Source organism: Pseudophryne corroboree, chromosome 1, assembly GCF_028390025.1.
Source record: "Pseudophryne corroboree isolate aPseCor3 chromosome 1, aPseCor3.hap2, whole genome shotgun sequence".
NCBI classification, from domain to species: Eukaryota; Metazoa; Chordata; class Amphibia; order Anura; family Myobatrachidae; genus Pseudophryne; species Pseudophryne corroboree.
Window position 1 is genome coordinate 452,229,010 of NC_086444.1, and position 17,169 is coordinate 452,246,178.

At 43.4% G+C, this 17,169-nt stretch overlaps 1 protein-coding gene and 1 pseudogene across 3 annotated transcripts in view; both read right to left on the minus strand.

Moving 5' to 3' along the window:
• Nucleotides 1-17,169, minus strand: part of RNF212B (ring finger protein 212B) — a 368,589-nt gene that overhangs the window by 170,207 nt on the left and 181,213 nt on the right. The window lies entirely within an intron of this gene.
• LOC134950455 (5S ribosomal RNA) lies at nt 14,880-14,998 on the minus strand (annotated as a pseudogene).

The following is a 17,169-nucleotide window of genomic DNA, read 5'->3' on the forward strand; positions in this document are numbered from 1 at the left end:
AAATCACAGGGCTCACTCACTCACACAGCTACCTGGCACCCAGCAGCATGGCTGCTTCATCCCTAGGACTGACCTCCAAGCGGAAGGCTAAGTATAGAATTCACATGGCTAGATAAGGAAATATAGACAGATTGCTTTAAGGTCAATGGTGCTGGTTTAAATAGGATATTGTAACTTGTTTGTGTGATAGATCTGGGAATCTGTGATGGTAGCTGGGACATTAGACAACCTGTAGCATAGCATTTGTGGTATTTGTTTGCCTATGGTGATTTAAAATAGATTGTGCTGGTTTGTTATAATATATCTTGTCAATCATGAATACCGCCATGCAGTTACTTGTGAATATGGGTTCTGTAGCAATGGCATGCTGGGATGTGTGGTTACATTGTGATCTGGTGATTCATGTAACATGGACTGTATGCAATAAGATGGTTCTAGGAAGTTGGATTGGAATGTGGAATAAGATTAGTTGGTTTGAGTAAAATGGCTGCTGCTGGGTGTTTTCCCCTCCCCCTTTCAGCCATGTGGTGCAGTCTTTGGAATCATGGGAGGTTATTCCCAAAATGGAGTCTAGCTTCTGCCCCATGCGGCATTGTAGGGACAATTGTGTTGCTGGGTGTTGTGTATATAGGGACAGGCAGCCTGGGTAAGCTCAAGTATTTTCTCCACAAAGATTCTCAGCATTGACTAACTGCGCAGCGATTGTTCCTCACATGTGTAAGTTCCTCTGCAGCCATATAACCATATTGTCTTATTGTTATTGTTAGCCATTCTCTCTCCCCCTCTCTCTCCCCTCCCCCTTAAACGTACTTGTGTCTTTATTGTATTATATGTTAGTTACTTGGTTAGATATTCTATGTTATTTTGGTAGTGTATAGCTTGTATTGTATTATTCTTTTTGAACGTTCATTCTCTCACTAAAGGCGTTAGAACCTTAGACCGGTATTTGATTGTTTATTATAAATGCATAAAGGTTCTCAGAGCGTCATAGTCGCTCATACAGCTTTTAAGCTAACAAGGTTACACTGCATTACATCTACACATTGTCACTGCACAAATGTTTACAGTATAAGTACATTCCTTAAGGTATAGTTAAGGGAGTACCCTTGCGGTACTTTTTGCGCCAATTGCGTACTGTGTTCTTTAACCTTTAACGTGTTTTTAATAGGACAAATATTATAGACATTGTCAATTGAGGGCTAATCCGGTCTTCACATATCTGCACTAGGTAACTTTAGCAGACATTATCGATCAGCAAAAGGCGGGAAGGTGCTATCCCTCGCAGTGCTGACCAGATAAGCGCCTGCTTCACTTGGTAAGGAGTGCTGAGGGAATTCGGGAACTGGAAGGTAAGAACAGTACGTTATTGTCTTTGTAAATCTGGTTTTTATTTCTATTTGGTGCCAACTGCACACGCAGATTGGATGGTTTGTCTGTTTAAATAGGTTTAAAATTATTTTTAATCGCTCTGCATAGCGTGATAACTAAAAGGGGCTGGCATGATGATTTTTCTTTGTGACAAAAGGTCTGTCCCCCATTTTGTGTAAACCTCATGGATGGGGGAGGAGCAGCGGCCATTTTGGGAAGGTCAATTTTTTTTGAACGGCTGATTTTCAGTTGACTCAGGAAATAATCAGCCATCCACTGTCAAAAAGAAATCATCATTTAATGAGGTTTTTTTTTTTAATGCATTTATTTAATCTATATCATGGTCAATCATGAGTGGTTCAGATAGAGGTTGATATAAGTTAATAGTGGAATGAGTATTTGATTTAAGAACGATACACAGATAAAACAAAGTTTTTTGTTTTTTTTTCTTTTGGTTTCCTTACCACCCTACTCTGCTTGGTGCAGGATGGCCATTGAAATGCAAATGAACCTGTGTGACTGGTTTTGTTCCCTAGCAGTGTTGAAAGAAATCACCTTTACAGAGTTACTGTAGTTAAAAAGCAATTCATATGCAAATTAGAAGCACTGAATAAGGTCTAAATATCTATATGCATGTGCTTACATCAATGTATGTTATTAGATTAAATTTAGAATTGCATTTTCACTCGTATATTTTCACATCTCATTCTCCTGATTGCCACATACCATTGATAACGCGCTGAGACATTTGTTGTTATTAATAGTTAAAAGATAAAAAGTAATACTTAAGGGAGTAATTGTAAAAAAAAAAAAAAAACAAGCACACAGCATAGAAGATACTGTGTGGTGTTTGGTAAGCGTTTATATAGTGAAATATCGCTTACATTTATAGTAAGGCGATACAGAAGCCACAAGACAATAGCACACATTTGTTCAGTTTCCAAAACTTAGTTTAAATACCTTACTTTACTGTAGTGCCTCTGGGGAGAGCTATCAGATTACGGGAAATGATTTTTCTGATCAGAAAACTATAGAATGTTAGTGTGGGTTGAAAACGGTATGAGTGTATTGAACTCCTCTTGGTGAAATCTTGGTGAAATCTTGGAGAAGTAAATCTTGGTGAATCACGGTCTAGGTGAATACGTGATGAGCACGGTCTAGGTGAAAACGTGCTTGCACGGTCTTGGTGAAAACGTGCGACGGAGTGTGATAAAGTTTTCGTGGTATTACGCTCCGGCTGTTTTGGAGCACAGTAGGGAGACTCCAATGATCCTACCATTTATGGGCAACAAGTGTCTATAAGTGGTACGATTGGACCGCACGGTTGTAGGTGTGACCAATAACGCAACGTGATACGAGGTAAATTGCCCTCATACGTGTTGTAGGGAGCACATGCAAGCGTGATTTGTGTAAAGTAAGAAATTTTCGCTGGTAGGGCCTGCAACGATTACGTGGGTCTGCTAAAAAGGGGCGGATTCGTTGTACTCGGAGTAGAAGAAGCTGGTGGAAGAGCTTGGGTAACTTTCACCGTAGACTTCTGTGTTTGGTGCATTTTAGGAAGTTTTTCTGTGTTAAAAAGGTCCACAATGGAAGCCAAGTGCACAACACAGGGACGTTTAGCAGTCAGAGTTCAGGCTGCAGAGGCTTGCAGACCCCGAGGGTCTGCTCGGTTAGTAATGTGGGGAAGATATGGTCCCCACACTGAGACCTTTTGTGATGAATGGACACGAATGACTGTGGGGGATAAAGCACCATTTCCTGGGATAGGTAGTTTTGACTCAGAGGTACTGCATAATTTAAGGCGAAGGATCTGTCTCATAAAATCCTGGAAGCAACGAATTAGACATTATGATTGTTTACAGTTATGGCAACAGGAAAGTGAAATGCAAAGAAATTTAACTTACATATCTGACCCTCATCTTGGGAAGAGAGACATGGCAATGGAGAGGATTATGGTTGCAGAGAAATGGCACAATGTTGTACGATAAAAATGCACTTAGTAACTGTATTAAGAATGAAAGTAACAAATGTAATAATGTTTATAAAAATGAAAGTGTAAAAATCACAAATGTTAACCTGTGCAAGTCGCACCCCATGTTAAACTTCCCTCAGGAATACAAGCAAGAAAGTGAGCCCAGCCCGATGTCGGCACCCCTTCCAGCAGCCATCACACAAGACATCCAGGTGGACGCGACCAAATCGGTAAAGGCAATAATCAAACCCCCTAACGGAGGGTCAGGTGAGGTCGTGTCCACAGGTACGTACAATGTTTTATATCACGCACAAACAAATGTACCCCATATTGTAAGACCAACACAAGGTGATGTAATTGAATTTAGTCCTGTCAGGGTGATCACAGTCCCCAATGGGAAGACTGACGATCAGGGAATCATTCCCGTCAAGGACAGTGCAATGCGCCATCCCTGGTCCCGGACAGAATTGAGATCAATCATGTCTGATTTCCCAGATCCTAGGAAAGATCTAAGTGTATGATCAAAGATTCACAGAAGGTATATCAACTCCCTAGACAACGACATAATCATGGTATCCAAGGAATCAGGGAGGTACAGGGAAAGCGGTTGATGGCGATGAGCATCCAAGCGTTTGAGGAGGCATCAAATCAACCAAGACCCCATTTCACTGACACTTGGAGGAAGCCCAGGGTTTGTGATCTTTGTAAAAGAGAAGGGCATTATGCCAGCAACTGTAACAGCCCACATAAAGTCAGACCCCCTAGACATGAATATGAGCATGAATATGACACACCAAATTATAAAAGGTGATCATTAGGACTGATGGTAAGCCTGAGGTAACAGTTAATAAATTGGGAGATCATTCCCTGAAGACACAGGAATGACCGGGTGAAACGTTGTAAATGTATCTGTGAAATGTTTCTTTTCTCTCCCCATCTCTGACGATTATTGATAGGACTCAAACATTGCATATCTGCTTGGTCTTTGCAGAAGTCTACCAAACCCCAGCATGACCTATCCGCATCAATGTATCCTGGCCAGATACAGAGGGTGGAGTATGGAGGTGCTGGTGGGAGGGACTGCGCAAGGAAACCATTGGACATGTAGATATGACAGCCTGATGATCTGACAATGTTTTAAAATGTTTGAAAAATGTTTTTTTTCCTGTTGTTGTTTATTGATGTGTTATGTTATATATATATATATATATATATATATATATGAATTGTTCTCTCTCTCTTTTGTTTTTTTTTGTTTTCTCTCTTCTCACTCATGTTTTCATGTTTTAAAGATGGTATGTCACACTTCAGTTAGACAAATGGTAATGCAAGATTTTTTGCTCCTTACAGAAAGTTCGCTGGTTTGGAAGGAATATTGCATCACCGGAATGTTCGTTTGGAAGACTGAGAGACAGCACCTTAAGAACAACAAGACTAGAGAACTAATTATCGTAACAAGTTTCTCTCCCCCTCAAACTGTTTTCCTATACCCCCATTACAAATTTCTCCTTTTCTCCTCCTGTAAGATGGACTCGCCTCAAGAGACTGTGATATGGATTTTCATGTTGACCCTGATGTTGACCAGAGCAGTCTGTTTCGGTGAGAGTACCAGTGAGGTCGAGAAAGGATCCAGAATGGGTTTCTGATGACTGAGACGGAGGTGTAAATTTCCAATAGCAACACAATCACCAAGCAAAGGCGAGTACCGGAAACGATCTAGCAGCCATGTTATTTGTAAACATTGTGAAGGATTGTTAGCTGAAAAGAGAACTGTATCTGTAGACTCTGTGACAGTGTAGTAGAGGATGGGTGCATTAAGAAATGTCAGTCCAGTTTTAACATTAACATGGACCGGCACCCATTGAGTGACTATCACTCCTTAGTGGGTAAAGTGTTAAATCAGACAGATTGTTGGGTATGCTCTCAAGTGTCTCAAGGCCACAGCAAGCCAGGACTAGTACCATTTCCTTTTAACGATAGGGGAGGTACTTGAGCTAAGTGGTGGGAGGCCGGTGGACAGGAGGTTTAATATCTCTAGTCCTCCTAGTTTGAAGCTCCACCAATATCATGTGGATAGACCCCTAGTATGTTTTAACATTTCCAATCCCCGAAAGCCGGGAAATTGGGAAGTGTCATGGAATAACAAAACCATGACCTTTTCACATAGAGCCGATAGAATGCCAACAGATACAGAACTTATACGCCACATAGCCGGTAGTGGAAAATCATTCCGATATAGGTATACCCTAGGAAGTAGGATTACGAGAGTTGGAGAGGTATCACCAGGATACTGTGCACATATCGTACAAACAGATACGTGTACTAGACAGATGGGAGAATTAGGGTTAGGAGATTTCACATGGAAGATGTTTAATATGGTTATGTCCTACTCCGTCCCATATGTTCTCCCCGATGATGCATATTTCACATGCGGGAGAAAGGCGTATGAGCGGCTTGCCCCAAACTCAGAAGGATTGTGTTATATTGGAAAAGTACTGCCTGAAGTAATGACTGTATCACATGCCAAAATGAAAGATATACACCATGGTGCCCAAGCTCCTTATACTCACACTCATTACGAGCACGTCGTTAAAAGGCAACTGACAGAAAGGACAGAGCATCCGGCCTCTGACATGATCCACGAATCCACCGGGATTCAGGTTCTACTCGCGTTAGATTTCACTCGCACCGCTAGAGGAGTGCTGAATTATAAATATATATCCGCGCTTGCTAATTTGTTAGATAATATCACAGAAATGTATGATGACACTTTTAGATACACCGGAAGGGAGTTTCAAGCTTATAAAACAGAACTGGTTCAGCATAGAATGGTTCTTAATTATCTCACAGCAGTGACAGGTGGATATTGTGTCACACTGGCAACGCAGTACGGCGTGAAATGCTGCACATATATTACGAATAGCACTGAGGACCCGGTCGAGGTCATAGACCAAAAGATGGACGATATTCTCCAATTAAAGTGGGAATTTCGCAGGAGACACAATCTCACCCTTGCTGCTGTGGGTAATGAGCTGACTGGTTGGGTGTCATGGTTGAACCCGCGAAATTGGTTCTCTGGTTTAGGAGAATGGGCTCAAGGAGTCATAATGGATGTAGGGAAGTTTCTTCTATGTATCTTAGGTGTTGTCATATCGATTGGCTTGATATTTAGATGCGGTCAGGCTTTAATGAAGTGCAAACGTAGTACCAGGGTAATGAGTCTAAGGAGTGAGGAAATTGTAATTCCAATGGATTTGATTTATGACCCAACGGTAGAGACAATGATGTGATGAAAATGCGATTATACGGTCCGTTTCTTTCACCTGTTTTTCCGTTTTCTCCAAGGAAAAAAGACCCACTTGGACGAGGAATTTGACGAGCCTGTATACAGACAACTGATGGATTAAAGAAGAAGTTTTGACAACCTTGTACACAGATAATTGATGAACTATGCCATAGACCCCCAGTTTCCCTAGAAATTTTAAATTTACGCTAGCCCAACACTTTTGTAAGTCTATGGACATTGACAAAGCTTTTGCTCGCACTCGTTGGCAAAAGCCCAAAGAAGACTGCATTCAACAGATACCAGACAAGACTTCAGCCGACAAATGTTCATTAACCTGACATAGAATACCACTGCATTTACCATAATTGTTCTTTATCTTCATTTCTACAACCTTCAGGTAATGCCACACATAGTCGATAGGGAATACAGGCACAGATATCAGCAATCACATATCCCCCCATTCATGTATCATCAACTAAGATGTGCTCCCCCATTTTGTTACAACCAAAAGCCAAAAAGAGCTCGGTAAAGTTTGACAGCCCATCCACAGACCCTTAATACGGGATAAGAAGGAATTCAAATGTATACTTCGCAATACCTCGAAGCTTGATTTAAAACACGTACGGCACGATGATACATGACCCCCCAAACATGGATTCATACACGCATGCTTCTGCTATCTCACTAGGTCATACCCTTTTCCTACCTTCTTCTCTCCTCCCTTACCCAATCATAGAAATGTATTTACATATGACATATATTTTTCTCTTTTTGAAATGTTTTAGGAAGTGGCAGTTATTGGTGACTGCCAAAGGGTGGACTGTCAAAGTCAGAAAAATATCACGCTGCACGTTGCCATATATGCACTTCATGTGTGTGTGCACGCGGCATATTTAAATCAAAATAATGTATTTTATAAGTTAATATTCCCCTGAGTTCAGCAAAGTATGGTATATTAAAGATGGCTCTTTGACCTTAGAGATTCCCCAAACAATAGCTTGCATGTTGGGAGGGCTTCACATGTTCATATGCATAGTTAAGCACAGGAATAGTAATTGAAGATTAATTGTATTCCAAATCAGTATCTTTCCCGCAGACGGAGTACAATAGCCTTTAATTACACTGAGCTTTGAGACTCAATGAGGAGGGCCAACACCTGTGTTTATGAAATGGGGCTGGATTTGTCTCCAGAAGAATGATTGCTGAGATGTCATTGTCTCAACTGAAAGTGGACATCATGAATATCGAACAAAACCCAGAGACAGGGTTTTGTTTTGTATTCGCCAAACAATAGCTTCCCACAAGACAGGAATGTGTTAGTCATCACCCATCGTTTTGCATAACCAAGGCCACTGATACAGCTAGCTCACATACTGTGAAAGACACACTTCCTGTGGTTGACACACCCCCACAGCTGGAATGCAGGTATGATATTATCCACTGGAAATCACAGGGCTCACTCACTCACACAGCTACCTGGCACCCAGCAGCATGGCTGCTTCATCCCTAGGACTGACCTCCAAGCGGAAGGCTAAGTATAGAATTCACATGGCTAGATAAGGAAATATAGACAGATTGCTTTAAGGTCAATGGTGCTGGTTTAAATAGGATATTGTAACTTGTTTGTGTGATAGATCTGGGAATCTGTGATGGTAGCTGGGACATTAGACAACCTGTAGCATAGCATTTGTGGTATTTGTTTGCCTATGGTGATTTAAAATAGATTGTGCTGGTTTGTTATAATATATCTTGTCAATCATGAATACCGCCATGCAGTTACTTGTGAATATGGGTTCTGTAGCAATGGCATGCTGGGATGTGTGGTTACATTGTGATCTGGTGATTCATGTAACATGGACTGTATGCAATAAGATGGTTCTAGGAAGTTGGATTGGAATGTGGAATAAGATTAGTTGGTTTGAGTAAAATGGCTGCTGCTGGGTGTTTTCCCCTCCCCCTTTCAGCCATGTGGTGCAGTCTTTGGAATCATGGGAGGTTATTCCCAAAATGGAGTCTAGCTTCTGCCCCATGCGGCATTGTAGGGACAATTGTGTTGCTGGGTGTTGTGTATATAGGGACAGGCAGCCTGGGTAAGCTCAAGTATTTTCTCCACAAAGATTCTCAGCATTGACTAACTGCGCAGCGATTGTTCCTCACATGTGTAAGTTCCTCTGCAGCCATATAACCATACTGTCTTATTGTTATTGTTAGCCATTCTCTCTCCCCTCCCCCTTAAACGTACTTGTGTCTTTATTGTATTATATGTTAGTTACTTGGTTAGATATTCTATGTTATTTTGGTAGTGTATAGCTTGTATTGTATTATTCTTTTTGAACGTTCATTCTCTCACTAAAGGCGTTAGAACCTTAGACCGGTATTTGATTGATTATTATAAATGCATAAAGGTTCTCAGAGCGTCATAGTCGCTCATACAGCTTTTAAGCTAACAAGGTTACACTGCATTACATCTACACATTGTCACTGCACAAATGTTTACAGTATAAGTACATTCCTTAAGGTATAGTTAAGGGAGTACCCTTGCGGTACTTTTTGCGCCAATTGCGTACTGTGTTCTTTAACCTTTAACGTGTTTTTAATAGGACAAATATTATAGACATTGTCAGAGGAGATTGTCCAAGTACGGGATAATTGTTATTCCCTGCTTGCGCAGGAGAACCATCATTTCCGCCATAACCTTGGTGAAAATCTGTGGTGCCGTGGACAGACCAAACGCCAACGTCTGAAATTGGTAATGACAATCCTGAGCCGTAAACCTCAGGTATGCCAGATGTGGAGGATATATGGGAACGTGTAAGTAAGCATCCTTTATGTTGACCGACACCATAAAATCCCCCTCCTCCAGACTGGAGATAACTGCTCGGAGAGATTCCATCTTGAATTTGAACCTTTTCAGAAAGAATTTAGGGATTTTAGGTTCAGAATCGGTCTGACTGAGCCATCCGGCTTCGGGATCACAAACAGACTCGAATAAAAACCTTCCCCCCGTTGTGACGGGGGTACCGTGACAATGACCTGAGCTTTAGTATCGCTGCGCATACCATTTCCCTTTCTAGATGAGAAGCTGGTAAGGCCGATTTGAAAAATCGGTGAGGGGCCAGGTCCTGAAACTCTAATTTGTACCCTTGGGTTACTATTTCTAATATCCAAGGATCTAGGTCCGAGCGCACCCAGACCTGGCTGAAGAGTTTGAGATGTGCCCCCACCGGTGCGGACTCCCGCAGAGCAGCCCCAGCGTCATGCGGTGGATTTGGTAGAAGCCGGAGAGGACTTCTGCTCTTGGGAACTTGCCACAGCCTGTGACCTCTTTCCCCGTCCTCTACCTATTGCAGCAAGGAAGGAGGACCCTTGTCCTTTTTTTTTATTTATTGGGCCGAAAGGACTGCATCTGATAATGGGGCGTTTTCTTTTGTTGTGCAGGAACATAAGGTAAAAATGACGACTTACCCGCGGTAGTCGTAGATACCAGGTCAGTGAGGCCTTCACCAAACAAGACACTACCGTTAAACGGTAGAGACTCCATAGTCTTCTTCGAGCATTCCATTGATGAATCCACAAAGCCCTTCTAGCAGAGACAGCCATGGCATTGGCCCTTGATCCCAAGAGGCCAATATCCCTTGCAGCTTCTTTTAAATATGCTGCAGCGTCCCTGATATGACCCAGAGTCAAAAGCACGCTATCCCTGTCTAGGGTATCTATCTCAGATGACAAGTTATCTGCCCATTTTTCAATAGCGCTACTCACCCATGCCGAAGCAACGGCAGGCCTGAGTAGCGAACCTGTAGTGACATAAATGGATTTTAGTGTATTTTCCTGCTTACGATCCGCAGGATCCTTTAAGGCAGCCGTGTCCGTAGACAGAAGCGCCACCTTCTCGGACAGACGAAATAGCGCTTTGTCCACCGAGTGGGTTGACTCCCACTTTTCCCTGTCCCCAGAGGGGAACAGATATGCCACTGGAATTCTTTTGGGAACCTGTACCTTCCTTTCAGGATTTTCTCAAGCCTGTTCAAAAAGAGCGTTCAGTTCATGAGAGGGAGGAAACTTAACCTCAGGTTTCTTTCCTTTAAACATACAGACCCTAGTATCAGGAACAGTAGGGTCCTCCGTGATATGTAATACGTCTTTTATCGCCACAATCATGTACTGAATACTTTTGGCCAGTTTAAGATTTAATCTGGCATCACTATAGTCGACACCGGAATCGGAGTCCGTGTCGGCATCTGTCTCTGCTATCTGGGTAAATGTACGTTTCTGTGACCCCGAAGAGGTTTGAGCTTGTGACAATGCATCTTCCATGGATTTCCTCCATGTCTGGTTCTTAGACTCTGATTTATCTAATCTCTTAGTCAACCGAGCCACATTTGCATTCAAAACACTCAACATATTTACCCACTCAGCAGTCGGCGGTGCCGACACGGTCACTCCCACAGTCTTTTCTGTCCCCACTCCGGCCTCCTCCTGGGAAGAGCACTCAGCCTCAGACATGTCGACACATACATATACCGACACCACACACTGGGCTATAGGGGACAGACCCCACAGCAAAGCCTGTTAGAAAGACACAGAAGGTGTTTGCCAGCTCACAACCCAGCGCCTATCCCGGTACTGAAACTTTATATACAATGCCTCAGACTTGTTATTAGCGCTTTTATAATAAAGATAATAGCACCAAATCTACTGTGCCCCCCCCCCCTTTTTGCACCCTGTTACTTGTACAGCAGTGTGGAGGTTAGGGCCAGCATCTCTGCAGCTTCTGTGAAGAGAAAATGGCGCTGGTTAGAGCTGTGAGGGCTAAGTCACGCCCCCTCACCGGCACGCTTCAGTCCCGCTCAAATCCATATATTTATACTGGCGGGGGATCTATATTTAGTGCCTAGGCACTTTTAATATATGTATTTGCCAGTTTTAAGACTTCGGTATTCATGCTGCCCAGGGCGCCCCCCCCCCCTGTGCCCTGCAAGTGCAGCTGTGTGTGTGTGGGAGCATGGCGCGCAGCGCGACCGCTGCGCAGTACCTCAACACTGAAGTCTTCTGCCGTCACTGAAGTCTTCGTTTCTTCTTTTACTCACCCGGCTTCTTTCTTCTGGCTCTGCAAGGAGGGTGACGGCGCGGCTCCGGGAACGAGCAGCTAGGCGGACCAAGTGATCGGACCCTCTGGAGCTAATGGTGTCCAGTAGCCTAAGAAGCAAAGCCTTTGAACTCCTAGAAGTAGGTCTGACTTCTCTCCCCTCAGTACCACGATGCAGGGAACCTGTTGCCAGCAGTGCTCCCTGAACATAAAAAAACCTAACATAAAGTTTTTTTCAGAGAAACTCAGTAGAGCTCCCCTGTGTGTGACCAGTCCCTCTGGGCACAGAATCTAACTGGAGTCTGGAGGAGGGGCATAGAGGGAGGAGCCAGTTCACACCCATTTTAAAGTCTTAAAGTGCCCATGTCTCCTGTGGATCCCGTCTATACCCCCCATGGTTCTTGAAGCATCACCAGCATGGTTCTTGAAGCATCCCCAGCATCCTCTAGGATGTATGGGAAATAGGGGGTAATTCTGAGTTGATCACAGCAGGTACTTTGTTAGCAGTTGGGCAAAACCATGTGCACTGCAGGGGAGGCAGATATAACATTTGCAGAGAGAGTTAGATTTGGGTGGGTTATTTTGTTTCTGTGCAGGGTAAATACTGGCTGCTTTATTTTTACACTGCAATTTAGATTGCAGATTGAACACACCACACCCAAATCTAACTCTCTCTGCACATGTTATAACTGCCTCCCCTGCAGTGCACATTGTTTTGCCCAACTGCTAACAAAGTTCCTGCTGCGATCAACTCAGAATTACCCCCATAGATACAGAAAAGAATGAAGTATAAACACATACATCGACTTGACTTTCGTTAGAAACATCAGCGTTGATCTCATGCCACACATCAACTACTTCTCGTACCATCGACTCATCGTCAACAAGACCATTCTCAGCCTAGAATAAGTAAGCCATTCTCTCAAAACACATTACTCTCTGCACAAGATTTCTGTAAACAGCCCCCCCCCCAAAAAAAAAAAATCTCTCTAAACCTAAACTTTGCACATTCACTCATTTCTAACACCCACCCACAACACCCAACAGCCATGCAACGTATTCCACGGCCAAAAGACCTGTGGCCGTGGTTCCGTCATAGAACCCGCTTGTTCTTTTTTTTTCAGAAGTGAAGTTGGAGCGGACGCTCGTGCTAGCTGCACTTCATGATTCAGTCCTGCAGCAAACAGAAGTGTCCATCGGTCAGAGGTAAAAACTATAATAGGATTTTAATTACTTGAAATGGTAAATCCTTTTCTCGAAGTCTGTAGAGGATGCTGGGGTCCATATTAGTGCCATGGGGTATAGACGGGTCCACCAGGAAACATTGGCACTTTAAGAGTTTAATAGTGTGGGCTGGCTCCTCCCTCTATGCCCCTCCTACCAGACTCAGTCTAGAAAACTGTGCCCGTGGAGACGACATACTTCGAGAGAAGGAAATACACAGATAGTGGCGAGATTCATACCAGCTCACACAACAGACAAACTCGGCTAACAAGCCGGAAAAACACAGCAACAGCTGAAACAGTACTGAAACAGTAAACAATGCAGAACTTACCTAGGAACCAGGTAGAACTGAACTATACAACCAAAGCAGGAAAACGAAGCGCTGGGCGGGCGCCCAGCATCCTCTACGGACTACGAGAAAAGGATTTACCGTTTCAGGTAATTAAAATCCTATTTTCTCTTACGTCCCAGAGGATGCTGGGGTCCATATTAGTACCATGGGGATGTACCAAAGCTCCCAGAATGGGAGGGAAAGCGCGGAGGCTCCTGCAAGACCGCTTGACCAAACCTGAGGTCATCAGAGGCCAAAGTGTCGAACTTGTAAAACTTGTTCGAACCAGACCAAGTAGCAGCTCGGTAAAGCTGTAGTGCAGAGACACCCCGGGCAGCCGCCCAGGAAGAACCCACTTTACGAGTAGAGTGGGCCTTAACCGATTTCGGACACGGCAATCCTGCCGTAGAATAGGCATGCTGGATAGTGAACCTGATCCAGTGTGAAATCGACTGCTTCGAAGCAGGACACACAATTTTCTTGGGATCATTGAGGACAAACAGAGAGTCAGTTTTCCTATGACGAGCTGTCCTGTGCACATATATCTTCAAAGCCCTCACAACATCCAAGGCCTTTGAAGCAATTGAGGAGTCAGTAGGCACTGGCACCACAATAGGCTAGTTGATATGAAAAGCCGATACAACTTTAGGCAGGAACTGCGGACGAGTCCTAAGTTCCGCCCTGTCTTCATGAAAGATCAGATAAGGGCTTTTACAAGATAAAGCACCCAATTCCGACACGCGTCGAGCAGAAGCCAAGGCCAACAAAGTGACTGCATTCCACGTGAGAAACTTGATGTCAGCCTCCAGTAGAGGCTCAAACCAAGTTGATTGTAGGAACTGCAACACCACATCTAGATCCCAGGGTGCCGTTGGCGCCACAAAAGGAGGTTGGACGTGCAGAACCCCTTTCAAAAAGGTCTGAACCTCAGGAAGGACAGCCAATTGCTTTTGAAAAAAGATGGACAAGGCAGAGATTTGGACCTTGATGGAGCCCAATCTCAGGCCCATATCCAATCCTGCTTGCAGGAAAAGGAGAAAACGTCCGAGTTGAAAATCCACCGCAGGAAATTTTCTGGATTCACAACAGGAAACATATTTTTTCCAAATACGGTGGTAATGTTTAGACGTTACCCCCTTCCTATGTACATGTATAGAAGAAAAAGTATGACTCTTGTTTGGGCGCACTCTTGTGTTAACTATCTATTAATTGATAAGTAAAATATTAGAGGAGTAATACCAGTACAATATTTATTTCTACTCTTTAAAGTACATGGGGGTTAAACACGACAGGTTGGAGATGGAGTAGGTGTTGATAGGTCAACTGGAGACAGCGGTCTCATAAATGGATGTTCAGATCTTAATTATTCCTAGATAATTGCATGTCGGAAGTTGGCTATAAATTAAGCTACTTCCCTCTGCCCAAGATCTGTACAAACTGTGTTTGTATTAATGCAGCCCTGATTGGGTTACAATCGTGAAGTGGGAGAGCCCATACACTTGGTAACACTTCTAAACAATTGCCTACGTAATGAGTAAAAAGAAGAAGTAAGAAAATAAAGTATAAGTGGTGATACTGCTGTTGGTATCTTTTCTACAGGAAGGGGAGTTTCCTACTTCACTGGGTATTCCCTAGTGGTCGCCCGTCTAGGTACTGACCCAGCCCACCTGCGTTTAGCTTCCAAGATAGGACGAGATTGGGCGTGAACGTAGGGGTATGGTCGTAGGAGAGTTCAAACCTATAGTACCAATGAGAGTGCACCGAAATAGGAGGATTGAATCCGCCTTGAAAAGATGAATGCTGGAAATACGTACTGAGAAAGGAGAGAAGTGACAGGAAAGTGAAAAAAGTGTGAATCTGCTGTCCACGTTAGACAGAGGAAGCGTATCTCCTGAGGGGACACGCTCCTCTGAATCGTGGATGAGAGTTCACAGAAGAAAGAACAGTTGGAGGAGAGATGTGTGTGTGATTCTGGGATGGGAAGAGAAAAAGGCAAAAAAGAAGGTTGTTTACACATTAACTGTAGGTCCCCAGGGGGTTACCTCAGGTGTATGATTACTGCCAGATCCTGGTCCAAAGATACAACACAATGACAGGTGTTAGAAAGCAAATAACCACCAGAGATGGAGAAACATATCTCATGAATGGTGTCAAGATAAAATATATATGTATCTTGTTAGTAGTGCACTTTAGATTCATATGACAGTCAACAGTTCGATAGACAAATTTATGACGTGCCCCAGAACCTTAGATTTCACAGTTGATATGAGCAGAATGTCCCATATCAGGACAGAACTCAATTATTGGCACAGGGCTAAACCTGAGGCAAAGGAGAGAGATACCCCTGTACACTTCTCTCAGAGGTGAGAAACCTTCACGAGAGCATGCGATGCACAATTTGAGATTACCAAGGGCAGAATACTTGCAGGATCACACCACACCTATCCTTTTTTCACTTGGGTGTGAGAGATGAGTGTGGCACATTGTATTAGGGCTAGAAGCACCAGCAATATATCTCATAGCAATTTCTGTACTGTGGCAAGGGTGCTAAATCTTAGCAATAGACATGGTACAACAATGATCAACATCCCCACTCCAAGTGTCAGACAGGTCGGGTGCTTGCAGGAAAAATATGTGTATCTCGTTGGTAGTGCACTTTAGATTTATATAACAATCAACAGTGTCACATATCAGGACAGATCTTAATTTGTGACACAGGGCTATACCTGAGGCACAGGAAAGAAATACCCCTGTACGCTTCTCTCAATGGTGAGAAAGCTTCACGAGAGTATGCTATACACAATTTGAGATTACCAAGGGCAGAGTACATGCAGAGTCACACCGCACCTAACCTATTTATACTTGGGTGTGAGAGATGAGTTGTGGCACATTATACTAGGGCTGGAAGCACCAGCAATATAGCTTAGAGCAATTTCTGCACTGTAGCAAAGGTGCTTAATCTTAGCAATAAATATGGTACAACAATGATCAACATCACCACTCCAAGTGTCAGACAGGTCGGGTGCTTGTAGGAATGCAGGAAAACGCGTTTCACCCGGTCTCGGGCTTGTTCACTTCCATCCTGAACAGCTCCTTAGTGTCTCCATAACTGGGTGTTTAAAAACCCTGAGTGATTGTTGTCAGCCAATACCTGATCGTGTGGGCGGATGTGTATTAGGCATATGGTCCAATCCAGGGCCTTACAAGTAGGTCATACGGGCGGGTTATACTGGGGAAGGTAAAATGAACTGAGAGGGGCGGAAGTAGCACTTCTCACTTCCGCCCTAAGTATGTTGTCGCATTAGGGACATACATGACACTGTGATCCGAAGACGACGGGGTATAGTAGACTGAGTGTCGTTAGGGTTGCGGGATATGCTCCCGTCCTATTTGGGTAATCGCGTCTGAACGGTCGCGTAGCGCTGGTGAGTGTGGGCGGAAGCTGTCATCCGAACTTCCGCCCACTCTCAGTTTGTCCGGTTGCTAGGATACCCGCGTCTGTGTGACAGAAGCGGAAGACTTAGGGAGGCTGGCATAAGATTACTGACGTGTCCTAGTAATTGCTAAGGGGCATTAGGGGAGGGGTCAGAATGCCCCGCCCACCCTCCGTACATGAGAATGTGGGTAAAAACAAACAATATATAAGTGAAAAAAAAGGGTATGAATGATGGAATGGGTAATAACATTGGAGTATATGATTGTGAATGTACAAAATGTGTAGGAAGGATAATAAACATAACTGTGGTTGTGAAACTGGAAATAAATGATAGAGATAAATGACGATGAAAAAGGGAGCAAAGGTAGGTAATGAACAAACTAGATGAATAAGAATATTGATAGATAAAAATATGAGCTAAGAGATATGTGTAAGTGAAGAAAATATATATGTAAATATTATA